The sequence below is a fragment of the Amblyomma americanum genome, chromosome 1 (genome assembly GCF_052857255.1).
Source record: "Amblyomma americanum isolate KBUSLIRL-KWMA chromosome 1, ASM5285725v1, whole genome shotgun sequence".
Taxonomy (NCBI): domain Eukaryota; kingdom Metazoa; phylum Arthropoda; class Arachnida; order Ixodida; family Ixodidae; genus Amblyomma; species Amblyomma americanum.
The window spans coordinates 221,815,712-221,828,282 of record NC_135497.1 but is presented as its reverse complement, the minus strand read 5'-3'; positions in this window follow the sequence as shown (position 1 = coordinate 221,828,282).

The window sequence follows — 12,571 nt, the reverse complement described above, 5'->3', positions numbered from 1 at the left end:
GGCGAGACCTGGTCGACAACCAGAGCTCTGAGGGCCCTGAGGGTAAGATAAAGTTAACATTTTGCTTTTTTGCGCTCTCACAGGGTCGAGTGGTGCAGGATATCCACCAAGTGTTCGACTCATGGCTCACCCAGGTTATCCGACTCTACAGGGGCCTAGACATCATCGAATTCGAGTGGAAGCTGGGACCCATCCCGATCGAGTGAGGCCCTTGAATTTGAAACGATCGACTCCAAGGCTTAGCGAATAACTCCGCAGTTAGCTTGCCTTTGGCTTATAGGGGAACCCCGTAGAAATCTCGGCACGAGAGGCGTATTTATGCTTTCATACGTGACGATATGCACCGAAATACAATAATAGCTCTCACTAAATGCCCAGGCCAGGAATCTCGCTCCTGAGCTATAGAAAATTTTAAGGATGATGCCGGTTAATAATGGAGCGGCAACCACAGGTACCACCGTTTGCACGCTCAACACGAATGATCGAGCGCGGGTCTTCCACTGACATTATTGCCGCTGGGCGTCGGCCGCTGGGTCTGAGACAATATTTGGGTGGAAGCAGGGCGCGAGCTTGCTTCGATAATATTTGAAGCTCGATAATATTTGAAGAACAGCTCTGGATCCTGTTCCCTCATAACCTGAAACTGCATATAACAAACACATTAGCTTCAGGGCTTCATTTCTCATCGCTAATGCTGGAAAGACAATTTGAAATAATATTACCAGTGTATGGTACTCGCTCTCTTGCTTTCTTCTCAACCATGCAGGCCGCACCCAAATAGGCCTCCTGACCCGCATTTGTTCTTGCTTCAGAATCAGCATCCCCCTTAATAGTAGCAATCTCCTCTTCTGGTCGGCAGAAAGCGGCCGACACTCCATTTTCTATGTCAAGTTGTAAACAAGCAGCGGCCTTTCAGCATGCGGAAGGTACATAGTCGCAGTTTCGCACACAATTTTCCTGCGTGAAATTAAGCTTGATAAATACACTTAAGAAAAAAATGCTGCTGTCTAATTACACTAAGATTATTTTAATGTAGTGTTCTGTAAGTTTAAGGGCATATTATATATGTAATAACAGAGACAATTCATGTCGCTGTGAGTTATGTTGTCTGGCAACCCGGGAAACGCGACGCGAAAGCGCCGCTCCCTTTTTGTCGTACGGGTGCACGCGCGTCGGCGGTGACACGGGCGTTCGCCGCGCGTCGCATTTTTCGCTCGCGGAAAACGCGCCATGCGGTTCCAGCTTGAGACGTCACTGCTCCTCGCGCAGGCGCAGCATCGCTCTCCAGGAGCCACGCCAAACTGCTCGACCTCGGCCAGTGTAGCTCACGATACAATATTTATATCCTGCGAAGCAATGTGCTTCAGGTAAAATCAAGGCTCTGCCTTCTGCACCACCTTGAAGAAAGTTTAGGCTGTGGTAAACCGCCTTCTCAGCGATCAGTGACTTCGCAGCCAGTATCTTCGCATATTTTTTGCTGTCTTTTCTAATTTTCATGAAATAACAGTCAACGCAGTGCACTACTTACTGAATTACTGCCAATCGCGAGCAGCGCAGAGAAACGTAAAAAAGCGTATTCCCGTACCGTGAAACTCAGCACTAGGCACCACAGGTTACTCCATGACATGCTGCTAGTTTAGCCACACGGCAACATTAACTGCTTCACACAAATCTTAGGATAATGGGCGTATGAATCCTGATGGAAGAAAGCGTCGTTTCCAGGGCTAATCTACGCGGAACGGCTGAGCGAAAGGGGCTTAATATGCGTTGAATATAAAGCGCGTCCTCTGAAAACTCTCAAGCAACGCACTTTGTTGTTAATTTTGCGAAACCCTGTGTTATAGTACTTTCTTTGATTCGCGACAGTATCATCGCATTGACGCGGTTGTCCACAGCCTGGTCAAAAAAAGAAAAGGAAGAACCTGACGCGCCGCGGAACTACAGATTCAACACTCGGCGTCCCCCAGTGATGGAGATTGCGCAAAACGACAGAAAAGAGCAAAACGCCGGAAGCGCCAACAAAAATCACAGCTTCACTGCCACACAGTGGCAATATGGTATCTTTGTAACAACATATCAAGCGTGTGCCTGCACAGTCAACTTGGTTATAGCTCCTCCACACACGGGCGCGTTTTAGTCTGTGCGCCACGAAACGAGATACAAAAAATTACAGCTATTCTCGGCGCGGCCTCGAAGATGGACGCCTAGCGTGTACGGCAGTGGTCACCATATTTTTACAGGCGTTCTTTCTTACCTCTTACTGATGGAGCGGATGAGAGCAAGGGAACAACAGTGCGTCTGAATTCTGCGATGCCCTTCGTACGCATCTAACGCTGTTATGGACGATTATAAGCGTAACATCGCGTGCGCAATCTTCATCACGCTCAGCCCGCGCCTATGCAAAGTGAAGCCATCCGGTGTTCGTCCCGGCAGCGCAGTAAATTATCCAAATTTCCCACTCGACGCAGAACGCTAAAAATTGCGCGCAGTCTCGACGCTGCTGAAGTATTTCGCTTGGTGTTTGTGTGTGTGTGTGTCTCGGCGTAAGCGTCGACAAACGAGGCGGGAATTGAAACTCTGAGAACGGGGGTCGGCGAACTCGTCGCTGTTGCGCGAATGGTGCAAAATAGTGATCCTCTTGGGCGCATACATCGACCCGCTGCGTGCTCGAAGGCGAGGTAAAACCGTGTTAATTATTGCGAGATATGCAATTGTTCACCGACAGAAGTCAGGGCCTCCGCCTGGCCAACGCAAGCAAAAACGTAACCTGACGAGTAGAGAGAAAGGGGACTTTGTGCAGGGGTACCAGCGAACCATGCGCTTGACGTTGTTGCGTCAGCCGACATGCGATGGGCGCAAAACACATTGTCGTCAATAGATGGCGCCACTGGCGGAGATACGTCCCAACTGCCCGCAAAGATTGCTTGCCCAGTCGGTAGCCCGACCACGAAGCGCCGTCGTAACCACACAAAACGCGGCCACCGAGCTGGAAGAGCCAAGCGAAGACGACAAGTTAACATGCACTAAAAAATACGCTCGTTACGTTAAACATACTTTGTGAGGCGACGACATAAATGACCAGCTCCTACGCATGAGCCGGGAGAGGAAGTATATACATTAGTACCAGGCGGTTAATGTCCTTTTACCTGATCTTTCTGCCTTAGCGTCCTCCCAGTACTTCCCAACCGCTCCACATGGTTCAAAGCTCCGGAACGCACTGTCATAGCTTAGGCGGAGGGTTGGATTTACTCCGAATCCAACTAGCCCCCCGGTGCCTCGCACTGTTCGCGTTAGGTCGCATCGGAGAGTGCCCGTAAGCTGCCTACACGCACACCGCACAAAAATTGACTATGGCGGCACTGAAACTCTGGCTCAGCTATTTTATTTTTCCCTGATGCACATGACATTACTGTTCTACCAGCTCACACTGCACTGAACAAATTCGGACGAAGTTAAACAATGGTTTCGCCGATGTTTCCAGTGACTCCGTGAGATGGAAGGCGCTGTCCGACTCCCTCTTGAGGCAATGTGGATAGGGTTCAAGCGCCCGGCGTACGTTTCGAATTCTACGATACGACTTCAAGCGCGGTGCTTAAAAATGTTTGCCTACGTGTGGTTACGACAGCGCCTTAAAGCAGGCGCATGGGAAAGCTGCTCACTGACATCGCTTTTGCCTGCGCGGAGGTCATGGAATATTGTTAAGAAAAAACTTCATGCTTCTCAGGTAGACTAGATTTGTAGAGCGCATCCTGAAGCTTGGAAGCGAATCGGCACACCTTTACGCTTTCAAAAAATCATTGGTCACATATAAGTGTCCATGCACGAAGCAAACTTTCCTTCTGCACTTTTTCCAGCAAAATAGCTGCAGCGAATGCCAGCAAATAAGAGTGGCCGATATGCTCCACTACTAGTACATAAGCGAAACAAGGAAATGGTCTCTTCGAAACTCCTCATGCAGGGCCTGCCCTATAGAGCGCAGACAGTTACAACTATGTCACCGAGTTATGCTTGAGAACCTAGTGATACTAGTGCCACACAGCGAATTTATGCGTAAGTACTGCTAATTATGTGAGGACGCTAGCTATACAGACTCGTCTGTGTATTAAAACTATCTATACATGTTCGATTTTCTTAGGGGTTTCCTCCAGGAGCTGTTACCATGCACCGACTATAATCCTTGAAATACGCACGGCTGAGCAAGCTGCGTAGCGAGCTAGTGTGCAGCAGATCAGGGGCGATACAAAGGACATTCTGCTAAAGAAACGCTTATCAGAACAGCTTGGAGGCAGTCAATCTAAATGAGATAAACTAGATGTTTCTTCAAGGTATAGAATCTCAAGGTATATAATCCATTGCAAGGTATACGGATTTCAGCGGCTTAGAAATGTGCCAAAACTGAAACACGTGATCAGCTCTCGGCAGTTCATGCAAACCACCAAGCAGTCAGACACGTGACCGTTAAACAGCGCGAAAGTTTAGCGCCAAAATATTAGCTCTCCGTGCGCGCCTTGATATATCTACTTACTTTTTAAATCTGAGAACGAGACGAAATCCTTCCTGTTCGTTCTATGCTGCTGAAACATTCGGACGAGTCCAGCAAAACAGACCCAAAACTAGTGATCTCAGGTTACAAGATATAGCAGTTCACGAGGAGTGATATAAGTACAAGGCAAGAGCTGCGCTTCATGGAAGACAACGCAATTGGGGAAAGGCACAAAGTATTCTACATGCGGGGGGGAAAAAAGTATCGCACGTATACGAGAGTATAACTGGGCATAAACAGAACCCAACCAAGAAACAGCCTCAAGATGCTGTAAACACTGTTATATTAATAATGAGTACAAAAATCACGTGCTAAGCGTTATCAACGAAGTAGATGTTCGGTGATTGAGTTGCAGGGCGATGCAGTCCGGAACATCGTTCCACAGGCTGATGGCGTGCGGGAGTGGCGAGAAGTTAAAAACATGTGTACTTCCGTAAATGTGGGTACATTCTCCGATACACGTTCGGCAGGAAAGCACTAAAAGCAATAAGCACTAAAAGGAAAGCAATTAAAATGCGCTGTGAACCGTTGAAGAAGTTGGCGCACGGGGGAGGTTTTAAAAAAGTATCACTAAAAATTCAGTCCAATCAAACCACTTAGAATTTTGATTTTGAAGTTGGACACGCTTAAATTGCCAAGCATGTCTGCACGCACTGTTTGTCCTGTAATGTTGGGCCGTGGCCGCAGACACACAAACGCGCCGCATACAATAACCTTATATACCTTTCGCTTTTGTTCATACGAAATGCTTCTGTCTATAGGATAGGCCCTGTAACTCTCAGCAACGCCACCGAACGTGAAGTCTAAACTTTGACTTCCCCCTAAACGTGGCCGCAGTGAAACAAACATGCTCCCTGACACCCAGATAAGTTTACTGGAGCTCTACGCGCTTCATTGTCACTGGCGTCGCTAATGGTAAGAAACCCGATGCCAAAAACGGCTCACCTCGGCGTTGATGTAGTAGATGAGGCTGTCCAAGTTGCGAAACCACTTGGACGCGTCCCTGTAGTGGAAGTCCATCCCCATGGTGACCACTGTGTGGTTCGTGGCGTAGTACTTTGCCTAAGCACGTGGATAACAAACAAAAACAAAACAAAAAACCCAGCGGGATAACCGTTAGTAAGAAAGACCACCCGAGCGGACTGGAATCGGAGCTTCAAATGCTTTTTTTTTTAATTTCGTTTTTAACGCAGAATGCATGCGCTTTTAGCGCGAAGGTCCCATGATTAATTACGGTGAAATGGGAATACATTGTTTAAGCTTCGTGAAGACCCACCAGGAACACGTGGAAGGCATGTTTCTGAGAATACGGGTGCTTTATGGACTTATGCAGCAGCTGCGTTTTATCTCGCACGCCGCATTTCATGACGCCTCTAGAAGGCACGATAAAGTAAGCTCTGTTCATTCTCTCTAACGCCACGCTTTTATCCATTAATATAAGGAAACATGCGTTGAACGCCGTAATAGCATAAAAGACTGTCAAAGAGCTGAGAAGAAAAGCTGTCAAAAATCATAATAAATTCGTTTTCCAATGAATCCTTGGCGACTGCAATACACCCGCGAGCCACGCTTTGCTGCGGCACCACGTCAAACGCATGAAAGTACAATAGCATGCCGTTCTCTTTAGCGAAACGAAATGCTCTGCCTCTTGAAAGCAGTTTTCTTACGTGACAGCAGCCCGGTACTGTCCGAAAAATTATTTGAGAAGCTTTTTTTAATCAAAGAGAAGTCGAAATTGTTACAGAAAAAGTGAACAACGCAAGACAATCGGAAATGAACCATCACGTTATCAAGGATTAGGCAGATTTCTTCGAAATTATTTAGACAGCAGCGCGAATAAAATTCACCAGCCGCACATCCCCCGCGTTACCCCAGCGAGCGGAGACGGTCTGCACTGAGGAGAACGAAGAGCGGAGAAAGAAAGCTGGCGGAAATTGCGTCATTGCGTGTGTTTCTCCCGGAGGATCCCGCCAACCGCGATTGCTCTCCGAGTCTTTCTCTGCGAGTTTATTCGTCGCTTGCCGTCGCTGGCGATTTCTTCTATCCTTGCGATTATATTGGACGGTCTACACGGGCTTGCAGTCGCTATAAAGAATGAGGGAAATGGCGCAGTTGGTGCAGTCGCTATAGCTTTGCGGGCGGCGTACGGCTTTACGAATAGTGCTCGCAGCGATGGTCTTTTCAGTAGGGTTGTCGCCAAGTGACGCGACGTTCCTTGCGAGTTTGTAGCCTGGCTATCTACTGTGGAGCGTCGGCAGTGTTGTGCTCGCGCTTCCTTCCTGCTGCTGAGTTCATCGAATTTGGACATGGGGAGGATTCCCTGAGGACCACCGCGAGGGTGGGTGAGCCCTCTGGGGGAGACGTGGCTGCAGGAATGCCGGAAGCAGCGGCGATACTAGCGTACCCACGTATTCGAACAGGATTGCCGGAAGCAGCGACGACCATAGCGTCCCCACGTATTCGTTCCGGCCATCAGGCGACGAAGTAGAGGATCAGCGTTGCTCTCTTCAGTCACGCTGGGATTGAACAATTGCCCGAGTTCCGTGCCTTCGACAGAGGTTCCGCGTTCCGATCATCAGTACAAGATCTTTCAACCCCTGCTGGGAGACAGTCTGCATTCTTGTGTCACGCAGGCGCCTTCCGGGTCCATATGGGCGTGGTCCGGACGCACGTGCGCGCCCGCCTGGAGGCCGCGGGGACGACAACGTGACCGGGTCCTGTTCCCTTTCCCTCGACCGAGCTGCGAGAGAACATCAGGATCGCCCTGTCGTGGGTGGTAGCATCAGTGCCTTCGTGTGATTGGACATCATTCTTCGAACTATATTCCCCAGCTAGGGATCTGAGGAATACGTAGAGTACTTAAACAACACTGAGGAGAAATTGAAGTTAGCTTGTATCGATAGAAGAGCAGCTCCTAAACACAAAAACGCCACTCTTACTGAAAACAAAGCTCTTGTAATGTAGAAAATAGCAAGAACCAAAATACAGGTATCGCCGCCACAGGCCAATCTCGCAAGTACAAGCGTGATGACTTCCTAGGACAAGAGGCGCCATCTTGGAGGAAGTTTCTTTACTTCATGGAAACGACAAATCTTTGAGGCCGGCTAAAAAAGGTTGCGTACCGCACAGCTAGCCGCCGTCAGAAATCACGCAGTCTGGGTTACGTCATGTTTGACGTCACTCCGTTCTGTGACGTCTTAAGAGTTGCCGTGCCGTCATAAGAGTTCCCTGAGTTTTAATCAGAGCAGCGGAAAAAAGCTTTTTCATCTTCAAATCCAAATTTCTTTGAAATAAATGCATCTTTCGCGCCCGGACACGCGGCAACAAAGCTATGATGTGCGGAACTATCAGATTTTGCTAACAAAAAAAATTTATGATAGAGTTCTCCTCGGTGTCCCTTTAAGGAGCTGCTGGTTTGGTACCAGAAGAGAGCCCCCTCTTCAGAGATAGCAGAGACTCCCGACTGCTAAGAAGCTCTCTTTACTGAGAAGCACTCTCAATTGCTCTACTTGTACCTTATGTAAATAGTCTTTGTATAAAGTTTTCCCAGTTTTCTTCCTCCGATCGTCCTCGTCTCTTCTCTGGCCCAGTCACGCTACCTGAATCCCAACAACTGGGGGCAGCGGTGGGATGCTGCTAACTGAGTCATAACAACTGGATGGCAGCTGTGGGATGTCCACGTGAAATTACCGGCTCCAACGGACCTAGGCAACTATGCGACTGACGGGCGTCAGCTATACCTTGCCAGGGCGAGTGGCCAAAGTTTTCCGTTCATTTGGCCAGACCGTACTAGCACAGGCAGATGCTAGGTGCGAATTCCTGTTGTCTGGGAAATTGTTTTAGGTAAACTGTTTTGTTCACTTCAAGCTAGGGCTTTTGTTTAGTGGGCTTGCTAACGCATGGTGGAACTCACGATGAAGAACATAAAAGTGTAGGAGCTGCTCGAAATTTGCCAGGAGCTGGGGATTTCGCTACGTTCTGCGAAAAGAAAAAAAGAAATTCTCGAGGCTATGTGGCAGGTGGAGGTGACTGTTGAGAAGGTAGACGAGGCCTGGGAAACGATTGTTGGACGCAAAGAAGAGCAGAAAATACGAGAGTTGTGCGCGCAGAAAGAAAAAGAAGAGCTTCGGTTGGCTCAAGAGAGACGGGAGGTCCGTGAGGCAGAGGAAAAAGCGGGAGAATATGCTCGAAAAATGAAGGCGCTCGAAATCGCGTCGAACGGAGGGAATATGGCGCGTCTTAGCCCTGTAGCTTCGGTAGCGGAGCAAGGGAGGCAGAGATTGCAGGATCTCGTCTCACCATACCGCGTGGGAGGCGATATTGCACTCTTTTTGGTAAATTTCGAACGCGCATGCGGGAAGGTGCGCATCGACAAGAGCGCTTGGTCAGAGAAGTTACTTTCTCTCCTTCCGTTCGAGGCGGCCGAAGTGGTGGCTCGTCTCTCACGGGAAGAGTGTGATGACTACGAGAAGGTAAAGAGCGCACTGCTTAGAGAGTACCGGCTTTCTGCTGAAGCCTTTAGGCAGCGATTCTGGCAGGCAAAGAAAGGCGGACAGTCGCATATTGACTTCGCGTACCGGCTTAAAGTCAACTTAAACGAGTGTATTAAGACCGCTGAGGTGCACGGAAGTGACGACAGGGTACTGGAGTGCATCGCGCTAGAGAAGTACTATATATGCGCGATTCCAGATGATCTGAGGATATGGCTGCAAAATAGGCTAACAGATATAGACCTAGACCTAGCGGCACAGTTCGCAGAGGAGTATTACGTTCGCCGATACCTCCAAAGCAAGGCAGGGTACGATAACAGGTTAGGAAAGGGAGAAACCTATATAAAGAGAATCCCCGATCGAAGGGTGCCGCCAGCACGCCGGGATCACCGAACGCAGGACGCGGGATCAAAAGTAGGAGGTAGCGAAAACAAGATGGAGTCACCCAAATCTGCCGATTCGTCGAAACAGCAGGCACCTGGAGCTCGCGCGTTCGAAGCGCAAAAGCCGATTGTCTGCTATAATTGCAACAAGGAGGGTCACATCTCAGGGAACTGCAAACAGGAAAAGATGGCGTTCGCGTGCATGCGAGAGTCGGAGGAAAACCTTAAATTGCTGGAGCCATACCGATGCGGGACTTGGTGATAAATGGCAATAAATTCAGAGCACTGCGAGATTCAGAGGCTACCATGGATGTTGCTCACCCGTCCTGTGTTTCCTCCACAGTCTATACCGGCGAATGCGCCTGGATTAAGCAGGTCGCCGAAGAACAGAGTGCATGTTTGCCTATAGCGAACGTGACTCTATAGGGGACTTATGGCCGGCTAGACACAGAAGCGGTAGTTAGCGCAAACTTGCCGACACACTTGCCCTACCTGTTTTCGAACAAATCCGAGCAGCTGCTGAAATAGAAAGGTCTCTCTTTCACCTCGGGCTTGGCTTGCATGGTGCTAACACGTTCTCGAGCGCGAGAGCTCGCAAAGAAACTCGACTACGCTCCAATAAATGAGCAGGTACCGAACCCTTCTCCCGACCACACGGGCGAAACTTGCAGGAAAACAGATCCGCCTGATCCGCATGAGCATGACCATGAAGGTGTTCCCGAACCAGCGGTGGCTCATGAAATCCAAGGAACTGCCGATTCCGTAGAGACTGGGGCAACAGGAACCAACGCGAAGGGTTCGACATTAACCCCAGCTTCGACTTGTTGGCAGCAGTTGACTAAGGTTGATAGGAAAGCACTCATTGCAGAGCAGAAAAGCGACCCATCGTTAAGAGCTCTAAGCAATAATGTGAGAGAGGGAGTCGCCAGAAAGAAAATGAGCTTTCATGAGAAATCAAGCCTTCAGTACCGGAAATACTGAGACTCAAAGGGACGCGCATATGAACAACTCCTGGTGCCTGAGAAGTACCGGCGGCAGCTTCTAGAGCTCGCACACGGAAATGCATGGGCGGGCCACCTGGGCATAAAGAAAACAAAAGCTAGATTATCCCTCGAATATTACTGGCCTGGCTGCTGGAAACATGTGGAACAGCTTGTTAGATCTTGCGACACCTGCCAGCGGGCCGGCAAGTCGACGGATAAATGGAAAGCGCCCATGACACTAGTTCCCATGATTACAGAGCCCTTTCGGCGTCTCGTAATAGATACCGTTGGCCCGCTGCCAGCGTCCACCTCTGGTTGTCGCCACATTCTGACCTCACTGTGCGTGGCAACCAAATTTCCTGAGGCCATTCCCTTGAAGGAGCTAAGTTCCGCAGGTGTTGTAGACGCCCTTTTGTCAATTTTCTCTCGCGTGGGGTTCCCTGCAGAGATACAAAGCGATAACGGGAGCGTGTTCACAAACTGCTTGACAACAACGTTCTTTGAACGGTGTGGGATGAAAATAATTGAGTTCCATTCACCACCCTCAGTCAAATCCAGTCGAGCGTATGCACTCAGTGCTAAAGCGGATACTTAGGTTTCTATGTTTTGAGCATCAGAGAGATTGGGAAGGCTGCATTCCAGCAGCACTCTTTGCACTGAGATCCGTCCCCGACGAAAGCACAGGATTTAGCCCCGCTGAACTAGTCTACGGGTGTGACTTGAGGACCCCGTTGCGCATGCTGATGGAGTCATGGGAGGATTACGGAGAGGATCCCTGTGTAGTGGAATATGTCCTGAAGCTACTGGAAAGACTTGCGAAAACCAGAGACCTCGTGGAAGCAAATGTCAGAGAAGCGCAGTCACTGTCTAAAGTGTACTACTACAATCAACCTGGCGACCAGGTGATGTTGCTGCGTCCGTCAAAAAGGAACAAGCTTGAGGTGCAATGGGAAGGGCCAGCGAAGGTGGTGTCCAAGCTTTCGGACACCAACTATGAGGTAAAATTTAAAAACGAACGCAATCGGATAATCCACAGTAATTTGATGAAGCCTTATGTGCAGCGTCAGGCCATCGTTAACATGGCGCTGAACATGCTAGAGGAAGAGATCTCAGTCATACCTTATGTCCCACATGAGGAAAGCAAGCAGCGAATGAGCTGCTAAATTCAATCGACAAACAGCCACGTTTGAGGGAAAGTCAACGGGGAGACATGAGAAACGTCGTCCGCGACTTTGAGCCGGTGTTTTCAAACAAACCAGGAAAAACAACCCTCATCGAACACGACATTCAGCTGTCCAGTGAACAGCCGATCAGGAGCAAACCATACCGTGTCTCTCCAAGACAAAAGGAAATCATTGAGACGGAGATCCGCCGTATGTGCGATCTTGGCGTCATAGTGCCGTGCGAAAGTGACTATACGTCACCAATCATTATTGTAGAGGTTCCAGGCAAGGATCCGGGACCTTGCATGGACTACCGGAGACTGAATTCAATCACAGTGGACCAGACCTACCCCATTCCGAACATCGAGTAGAGGGTTGAAACAGTCGCTATATCAGAATATATATCCACACTGGATGTATTTCGTGGTTACTGGCAGGTGCCACTCACTGAGAGCGCCAGCAGGTACGCAGCATTCGTGTCCCCCGCGGTCACGTTTCGCCCTGTAATGTTGAGCTTCGGCTTGAAAAAGGCTCCGTACTGTTTTTCAAAGTTAATGGACCAAGTGGTGCGGGAACTTGCAGATTTCGCTTTCCCCTACCTGGAAGACGTGGCCGTTTTCTCACAAAACTGGGAGATGCACATTGAATACCCGCGTATTGTGTTGAGCCGACTGCTTGAGGTTGGCTTAACGGTAAGGGCAGAAAAATGCCACCTGGGATGCGCCGAAGTGAACTCTCTTGGGCACGTGGTTGGACGAAGCAAACGCAGACCTGCAGAACTTAAAGTGGCTGCCGTGGTGGAGTGCCGTCGCCCAACCACAAAATCGGAACTCAGGGCTTTTCTTGGCCTAGCGGGCTATTATCAGCATTATGTGAAGGGCTACATTGATTTAGCTAGCCCCCTGACCGACGCGCTGAGAATCGTTCTTGGGACCAAAAGAAAGAAAAGGCATTTCAGAGTCTGAAAACGGCCCTAAGCGAGATACCAATACTAGCAGCGCCAGATTTC